The sequence below is a fragment of the Tiliqua scincoides genome, unplaced genomic scaffold, assembly GCF_035046505.1.
Source record: "Tiliqua scincoides isolate rTilSci1 unplaced genomic scaffold, rTilSci1.hap2 HAP2_SCAFFOLD_77, whole genome shotgun sequence".
NCBI lineage: Eukaryota > Metazoa > Chordata > Lepidosauria > Squamata > Scincidae > Tiliqua > Tiliqua scincoides.
In genome coordinates, this window is record NW_027101657.1 from 52471 (window position 1) to 62233 (window position 9763).

General features: G+C 48.2%; 1 pseudogene; it reads left to right on the forward strand.

The window, feature by feature from the left end:
* The first annotated feature begins 8773 nt into the window (after window positions 1-8773).
* LOC136636057 (5S ribosomal RNA) lies at window positions 8774-8890 on the forward strand (annotated as a pseudogene).
* Window positions 8891-9763: the final 873 nt, after the last annotated feature.

The following is a 9763-nucleotide window of genomic DNA, read 5'->3' on the forward strand; positions in this document are numbered from 1 at the left end:
TCCCTTCAATGCGCAGGAAGTCCATGAATGGTTTCCAATTGTCCATAAAAGTTTTTACTGGCTTATCTTTAAGAAGTATTGTAAGTTTATTTCTTACATTTCTGTCAAATTCAATACCTTTAGCCAGTGTTCTTCCACTACAGGTATCTCTGGAACTTTCCAGTATTTGGCATACAATATTCTTGCAGCAGTTGTCATCTATAAAAACATAGTTTCATAGTCTTTCTGAATTGAATCATCCAATATTCCCAACAAAATAGTGTCTTGTTTCATCTGTAAATTTACCTTAAATGTCAACTGCATTTGCTGGTCTATCAAAGTCCAATATATTTTTGCTTTTGTACAAGTCCACCACATATGGTAGAACATTCCTTCTTGTCTTGTACACTTCCAACATCTATTTGGTATATTAATACATTTTTGCCAGTTTACCTGGAGTCAGACACCATCTATACATCATTTTATAAAAGTTCTCTAAGATTTGCATTCAATAAGCAGGAAACGTTTTCACAGTCATAGGCTGCAATCCTACCCGTGCTTATCCAGGAGTAAGTCCCATTTACTGTGTTACATTCTAGCCTGTAAAAAGTACAAGTTTGTCACATTTCCCCAAATGATAGCATCAAGTCTAATATAGTAAAAACAAAATATTGAAATGATATGGGGAGCCACCTGAAACTGGCTCTCGGTTCACCTAGTGGGTCCTGACCCACAGTTTGAGAAACACTGACCTAGGGAGATCTCTGGCAGTCCTAGGTGCTGTCTTGACAGTCCAAGAATCAACATTCCATCCATTGTTGATGGCAACACCATGAAGGAAGTCCCAAAAGGCATCCCCTGAGCACTGAAGCTGTCCTTCAAGATGGGTCTCTCCAGAGGTCTCATGGCACTTTACAACCACTTCAGAGCACTCCCTCATAAGCTAATACTGATTCAGGTTGGTTTTCCAAGAGTAACTTCCTATTTATTCCACTGTCTCTCTAGGACACCTGGCTCATAATGGGAGCTTCCTAAGAGCAGAAGATTTTCCTGCCTACTTCATGTGTAAGTGAGGAGTGCAGCTTTGCCCTTTAATAAACTCCCTATATTTTTTAAGGATTTTGTGGTCCAAGTTCATCCAGGAGGGAGCAGGTTCATCACTGGTCTCTGATAATCTCATTACATGACTGTTTTAACTTCCAGAAGAAAAGGAACCCACTAGATTTTGGGGCTCTCTGTTCACCAAGGAGGGAGGGTCCCCAAGGTAGCCTCCTTCTGACTCAGCTCCCTAGGTGGCAGAGAAAGCTATCATTTTTCCCCAGTTAATCCCAAACGGACCAATAGGAAGAATAGAGTGGACAGCAAGAGATCAAGGGCCGTCACTAACTGCTAGGCTTTGAGTCCTTTTAACCCTTCTCTTTCATCACAATTTACATTCAAATCCACATTTTTTAGGGGGAGGGGAACAAAAACAGTGCACAATTATTGTGTACCTTGGTACCTGTTGATTTTGTTTTGCTTTTCTATTGACCTTATTTGGGGGGGGGGGTTGTTTAAACTTCATGATTTATTTATTGTATTTTGATATATTTTTAAGTTCATTGTAATTTGTTTTTTTCTGGAATTTTAATTTGTGATTGTGACCCACCCTGGACTTCCTGTTGTTCTGGAGAAGGGCAGGATAGAAATCTATTGAAAAAATAAATAAAAATTACGTGAAGCTGTCTTTTTCTGCCCACTCATAAGGCACAGTTAGATAGAGAGGTCAAAAAGCAGAGAGGGCAGTGGTGGCTTGGGATGGACTGAGGAAGTTGGAAAGAAAAGGGGATTTCCCGTGCATGGAGATAGGCACAAACAAATAAGAGAACAAAACAGACTTTGTAGTTAAAAGAAGAAAAAGGTCCAGCAGGCATCTCTGATTGATTGGCCTTCTCTCTCACCCATTCAGGTCTTGAAAGCAGGGATGTCAATGAGGAAGGCAAAGTGGTTGGTGCTGCCACCAAGGCCATTTTACAGCGGGTCTTCATCAAGCACAGCAAAAAAGGCATCCAGGGCTTTATGTGCCACTGTGCCAGGCTGTGTTTGCCAACTGGAAAGCACCCCCCAGAATACTACAGGGAAGATCTGGTGAGTACAGTATGTGCTTTGAATTCGCAATCAGTCAAATACCTGCAGAATCATGACCATGGCTGATGTGGAAGTAGAAACCAGATTTAGGCCCTGGAATTCAGCAGTGTCGGAATGAGTGTTCTGGTGTCACTAGGTGCTTTCTGTCTGTCACAGAAGGGAGCATATCACATATTAGCATAATACTTCATTAGCTCCTAAAGTCTTGACTGGAATTCAGACTCCTGAGAGTCTAAATAAAAAATGCCCATCTAAACACCTGGCAGAGTGTGAAAATTGACATATTAATTAATTAAAAAATACAATTTTCAGTTGAGCCCTGAAGCTAAATACTCTCTTAACAAAAGACAGAAGAAAAGAGGGAAGACCCTTTGATTCAGCAGCACAAGGAAGATTTTGACACAAATGATTTCGTGCAAGGAATTGTTGGCCTTGATCTCCTCTGCTCACCCTTTTCCTTCTTCTCTTTATTTCTTTGCCTCTCTTTTGCACTGTCTCTCTGTCTGCCTCTGCCAAATTCCCTCCTGTTTCCCTTACTCTTTGCAAGATCATCCGCTCCCTAGTCTGATCATGGAAGAGGGTCACCTTGGGCAGTCATTCTCTGAACACCTTGGGTGCCATCTGTGCTGAGGTGGGGTGGGCTACTTCTGCTGAGAGGATCTCCTTGGCTATGGTGCCCTACCTGTCAAATGCTCTCCCAATGGAAGCTCATCTGGTTTCTACCTTGTCTGATTGGGTACCAGGCAATAACCATTTTTATTTTGCAAGGTGCTTAACTGGATTAGAATAGATGGTTTTAGTGCTGCCACTTTATCTGCTGTTTTTATCTTTGTGTTGCCTCACTCTTATGAGGTAATTTGTTTTCTTATTAAATTTACTTTTAAACATTTCTATCCTGCCTTCCTTGCCTCTAAAAAGCAAACCAACAAAGAAAAAAATGAATTAAAAAGCAAAACAATATAGACAGTGTTGGTTGCCATTACTGAGTTAGGTGATCAGTGGCCGTGCACTGAGCAGGGGTTTGAAATAAGAGCCCAATCCTAAACCCTCCGAGCAATGGCACTGGGTGTCACAAACGTACTATAAGGCACATCTACATCACCCAGTGAGGAATGTCCATGAGCCCTGGGCCTCAGCGCCAAATAGAGATGCCAGGGGTGTTGGCAACCTACAGTCTCGAAAGACTCTGGTATCGCGCTCTGAATGGTGGTTCTGGAACAGCGTCTAGTGTGGCTGAAAAGGCCGATTCGGGAGTGACAATTCCTTCCACACCGGGAGCAAGTGCAGTCTGTCCCTGGTCTGTCTCCCTGGCTGTGGGCCTTCCTTCTTTGCCTCTTTGCCTCAGTCTGTTGGCCAAGTGTCTCTTCAAACTGGGAAAGGCCATGCTGCACAGCCTGCCTCCAAGCGGGCCGCTCAGAGGCCAGGGTTTCCCACCTGTTGAGGTCCACTCCTAAGGCCTTCAGATCCCTCTTGCAGATGTCCTTGTATCGCAGCTGTGGTCTACCTGTAGGGCGCTTTCCCTGCAGGAGTTCTCCATAGAGGAGATCCTTTGGGATCCGGCCATCATCCATTCTCACGACATGACCGAGCCAATGCAGGCATCTCTCAGGACTGTGTTGTTTGGAACTTTGTCCTGCCAGGTGATGCCGAGGGTGCGCCGGAGTCAGCGCATGTGGAAAGCGTTCAGCTGCCTCTCCTGTTGTGAGCGAAGAGTGCACCCAAAGGTAAGTCACGACCCCAGGTGGTGGTGCAGGTTTTTGGGGAGGGGGAAGGCATTCCGGGGCGGGGTGCAGGAGTGACAGGCCCAGGGAGGGGTGGGACTGGTGAAGATTCTTTCCTCCATGTCAGGCTGCAAAGTGGCGGTTCAGCCAGCGCAGACTTGAGTAGCCCCATTGCGGGGCCTGTGCCCTGGCTTGCCCCTGCTCTTCAAGTTCCCTTCCAACTCTAACAGCATATGCTTCTTCCATTCTTCAAATGAATAAAATCATTCCTCATCTTTCCAGGAGCTCCCTGCTGGATCTCAATTGGATCCCTGCAAATGACACACGGAAGCTGACACCTGTGCCCAGCGGCAGTCTTCCGTCCCTTCTCTCCCTCCTGTAGTTCACCAGGTGAGCCGGCAGATTTTTCAAAGCACACTTGGAGCTTGATTGGCTCTTCTTGTTTCACAGACTGCTAAGCAGCACTGCTGCCACCTTTTTCTCTGGCTGTGCTCCTGGGCTTGTCTTAGGAGCACAAAGATCTCCCATTTCCTTTCTGATGGTCAGAGCAGAGCCCTTGACGAAGGCTGGGAAGGTCCGTGGATGTTCAGAAGCAAGAGTTGGCTAAACCCCTAAAAGAGACAAAGGGCACAATCCTAACCGTGCCTTGGGCCACAAGTTTATTGCGCCGGCCCGGGAGGGTCGCTAACGTGCCAGAAGCCACAAGGAGATGCGCCAACACATGGAGGCTGAATCCAGCCTCTGTGGCGGCTTCCCTGCTGAGTCTTGCGATGGCCTGGGTGGGCCGATGCAAGAGTGAAAGGTAGGCGTGGGGGAGGCAGGGGGCGGCAGGGAGGAGGCAGGACAGAGGCATTCCTGGGTGGGGTGTGGGTGAGCAGTGGACAGCCCCGGGGGTGGGTGGGGTTGGGCGGGCAGAGAGAGGTAGTTGGGCTGGGATCCGGCAGTTATGCCAGATCCCAACCCCTGTTCCCAGGGAGAACGGAGCAGTTTGAAGCCACTGCGCTCTCCTCCAGAGGTGGCACAAATTCAAGGAGACCCATACTGGCCAGCAGCTGTTACCCAGGGGTAAAGCGAGAGACAAGGGCAAGGATGGGAGAGTGGAGGCAAATGTAGGGGTAGGAGCTAATAAATAGGCCAGGCCTGAGTAGATCTGGGATGGGATGGGCACATTGGTGTGGGTTCCGTCCCCCTTCTTGAGTTTTCAGCCTCTCTGCTCCTCTTTCTTGCAGATCCCCCTGTCGTCATGCTGTCGGTGCGGCCGCAAACGGTCGCCGAGGGTGGCAAAGTGAGCTTTCTCTGCACGGCCACCTCCAACCCGGAGCTGACAGGCGACAGGTAAAAAGGCCAACAGACTCCAACCTCCCAGAGATCACACAGCAATAGTGATGTTGCTGCGATGCCCTCTACTGGCAGCTTTGGGGATTACAATGAGCCGGGCTCAGTGCATGCCTTCGCAGGTGGGCCAAAGGTGGTACAAATTCAAGGAGACCCATACTGGCCAGCAGCTGTTACCCAGGGGTAAAGGGAAAAATTTTCCCTTGCCTCTGGCTAAGCTGCTTCTGGCCAGAATCCTGCGTGGATGCAGCACAAGCCTCCTGGCTTGCCTGTACCAGCGCAGGATAGGATTGCACCCCAAAACTTGGATGAGAGGACCTCCCCCTGCCTCAGGCCATTCACAAAGGTATAGGGAGGAAAGTCTTGGCCCAGACATTCACCGTTGAGCGTCCTTCTCATACACCAGTATAAACACCCCTGGGATGACTGGCAGGGCAGTCGTGAAGCAGGTGCTTCCTCCTTTCCCCAATTCTGCCTTTCTGTCCAAGTCCAAATTGGTGACTCCACAATCACAAGAAGTGGGTTGCAATCAACCTGGGCTCTGTTCCTGCCTCTCCTACAAGAACGTACCTTGGGAATTTTACTCCTGAGAAGTTTGAGAACCCCTGCCATAGAGTGTCGTGCAAAGAAAAGCACTGAAAATTGCTGCACTACAGAGGAGACTCTCTTCCGTGATTGTGCATACGATTCAATTTTTACTTCTGGGGACAGATACATAATACGACATTTCTTGCCATCGTTCCTCCAAGGAGCTCAGCGAAGTGTACAATGGTCTTATCTCCCCAGGTGCGGGCACATGTGCTTATATGCCTCTTGGTAGCAAGAAAGCAAATCCATGCGCATAGAAAAGTGGCTTGGTTCTAGCTATGCTAGACCACTTTGCCCTGACATGCTTATTCTGTATGTGAAATTTATCCTGTCTGGAAGAATTCACGCAAGCCCCTTCCTGCATGTAGCCTGCCTCAGTGCAAATAATTGGGGGAGGATCAATTGGGAATTTCAGGGGTCTGGAGGTGACGCTTCAATGCCCTTGTCTCTCCCCGAGGTGATCAGCAGCAGCCGCCAGATAAATCTTGCCCAAGTCAGCAAATATATTTTCATAAATGAGACCGTGTTTGTGTTTGTTCTTGGTGCGGAATGTGGGTTACCTTCCATTATTATTCATACCTCAACATCTGATCCCCTGGCACCTTGCTGAGTTGCGTCTTAGACAAGTCCTCTGCCCCAAAGAGCTTACAGTGCAAGATGATAGGGAAGGCAAAAAAGAGGGAGAGACAAGGGCAAGAATGGGTGAGTGGAGGCAAATGTAGGGGTAGGAGCTAATACATAGGCCAGGCCTGAGTAGATCTGGGATGGGATGGGCACATTGGTGTGGGTTCCGTCCCCCTTCTTGAGTTTTCAGGCTCTCTGCTCCTCTTTCTTGCAGATCCCCCTGTCGTCATGCTGTCGGTGCGGCCGCAAACGGTCGCCGAGGGTGGCAAAGTGAGCTTTCTCTGCACGGCCACCTCCAACCCGGAGCTGACAGGCGACAGGTAAAAAGGCCAACAGACTCCAACCTCCCAGAGATCACACAGCAATAGTGATGTTGCTGCGATGCCCTCTACTGGCAGCTTTGGGGATTGCAATGAGCCGGGCTCCTCTGATGCCAGTGCATGCCTTCGCAGGTGGGCCAAAGGAGGTGTGCCCATTCCGGAGGCCAACGGGGACAGCTATGAGGCGATAGTCAATCAATCGTTTTTCATGGAGCCCGTGTCGTGCGAGGGCTCGAATGCCGTCGGCAGCACACTGGTGGATGTGCATTGTAAGTGAAGGAGGCAGGTTGGGTCTGTGTATCCTGGGATAGGTGGGAACACTTTGGAAGAGGAGGATGGACAAGGAGATGACGAGGGTGACCTTGGTGCCAGATTGGTGCCAGATACTGAGTGTGGGCAGGTCAGATGTGGGGCTCCCCCCGCCAGGATCTTCTCTCCTGTAACCCCACTTGCCGTTCCAGCAGGTAGACCTCAAAGGCCTCCAACCTGCGACCATCATCGTGGTAAAATTAGGCATTTGTGCCATATTTTTGACACATTCACAGCTGGGTTTGCACCCAATTAGAGCGAGGTGACTAATATATCCATTACCTTTGCATCAATTTGCATATGAGTAAAAATAACCATTTCTGAAGCAAGAAAGCATGCTTAATTTGTTTTTTTATATTATGCACACGGATCAAGACCCTTAATTGACTATAAAGCTACCCCCAATTAATTTTATAAGTACTTGTATGAAGCAGCACAGGCAGATGTGTATCTACATACAAAGTTTTTGAAAACAAACTATTTAATACATGCATAAACACACGTTCATTCACACTATTGAAGACAACAGTGTATAAAACTGCAGATTTTAAGAAGAATGTTTAATGAACTGCTTGTCAACCAAAAAGCCATTCACAAAGAAGGCAAGTGCTGTCTTTAAAAGAAAAAAAAGAAAATCCACTCCTGGGACCTTCTGCATGGAAAGCAGGTCTCTACTACTGAGCGATGGGCCCCCCTAACCCCTGTTTTCCTTTTTTTTCCTGCAGTTGGAGCCCGCCTTATCTCCCAGCCCAAGCCCCTGACTGTAGGTGTTGGTTCTGATGCCTCTTTCACCTGTACCTGGGCGGGGAGTCCACCTCTTACCCTAGCCTGGACCAAGAAGGGATCTAGTGTGGTCAGTGACTTAAACCAGGAGTTCAGGTTCCCAAGTTGTGTGTAATTTACCAAACACAAATCTGGGAACACCAATCTCTACCCCCTCCTGTTGTCTCATAGCACAGTGGGCCAGGTGGAAGACCATGGTGGTAGTAAGAGAGATATAGAACCTTTGCTTTATTCTGACTGTCTGCCAAGGTCAACGGGGGGCACCCCTTTCTGCCTTCCTCCCCACCTGAACTGAGCCTGTGAACACACAGGACACAGTTTTGGTTGTGGCACCAGGAGACCCACCCACTTTGAATCCACTTTGAATCCACTTTGAAAATTGTGAAGCCCTTCTGTCCAAACAGGCCTTCAGTTTAGGATGTTCTGTTCCCTGGTTAGATAACTGAGGCCGGGTATCCTTTTTTGGGCTGGAAAAAGAGTACTGATCCCTTCATTTCAGTAAATAAATCTGAATTCACTTGTACCCACAGGTGTCGAGCAATGGAAACGCGCTACACCTCAAGGCTGTGACGCAGGAAGATGCCGGCATGTACGTCTGCAAAGCCATCGTGCCACGCATTGGAGTGGCTGAGAAGGCAGTAGCTGTGAATGGTGAGGGGTCTTGGAACCAGGTCATGCACAGCAACCTATTGCAGTGAGCCTGGCGGAAATCTGACCAGACCTGATTGCATCCGTCATTTTTGTCTTTTCCTCAGGGCCGCCCATTATCGGCGCGGAACCAAGCCTGCAGACTGCAGTGGGGGCCAAGGCACGGCTGGAGTGTTTGGTGGGGAGCGTCCCACCCCCCGACAGGATTGTAAGTGCTTGACTCGCCTTTGCCCTCCACCCTCATGCCTTAACCAGACCTGAATGTACCAGATGGTCCTCCTTATCCATGGAGTTGTGATCCATGGAGTTGACTCAACATGGATTGCAAGCCCACACTGGAGCAGCAACTGTTGCCCTGCACATGCCTGATCTCATCTGATCTCGGAAGCTAAGCAGGGTCAGGCCTGGTTAGTACTTGGACGGGAGACCGCTTGGGAATACCGGGTGCTGTAGGCTTCTACCATAGTCTTTCGAGACTGAAGGTTGCCAACCACTGGAAGACCTCAGAGGACCTCCCAGGCATGACTGGAAGTCGTGTCTAGGAGGTCTTCTGAGTTCAGCCGGAGCCTTTGGAGAGGCACTTCCAGGTTTTCACAAAATGTCTTTCTGAAGACTCTGGCTGACCTTCTGAGGTGCGAGGAGGTAGCCTGCAGTGTTCCTGCACCTCATAAAGCCTCCTGGAGACCTTCTGGAGTCCTGAAGGCACCCCTGGTTTTCAACCAAAGCTGGAAGTGCATTTCAAAGACCTTCTGAGGCCTGGGCAGGCTGTGTACAACCTCCCCTCACCTCAGAAGGCCAGCCCCAGTCTTTGGAAAGGCAGTAGGGTATGTCATATGCAAAAGAAACCAGATATTATTTGTGAAGTTGGATGAAAAGGTGGAATGCATGTGTGCCAAAGTAGTTAGAATGTACAGATATTGAACCCATGATTTTAAACCCACACTGCTTAGTTCAGGGTTCTTAACCCTTTTACTATTACAGACCCCCCACCCCCCATAGATTGCCCAGTGTGTCCCCATACCTTCTTCACTAGTCTGTAGGAATCAGCATCATCACCAGTCCTATTAGGTACCACTATTTTGTCAGCAGCGGGGTTCTACTTTACATATGGATAGCAAGGATCAGAATGCCTCAATCTGCATTGACAGTGGTGATACTTAATAATCTGATCCATATAAATAATGGTAATAGTTAATCACCTAATCTAACAACAATTTTTTTTAATTGTTCAGATATTGAGAGCACAATCCTAACCAGGTCTACTCAGAAGTAAGTCCTATTTTGTTCAATGGGGCTTACTCTCAGGAAAGTGTGGTTAGGATTGCAGCC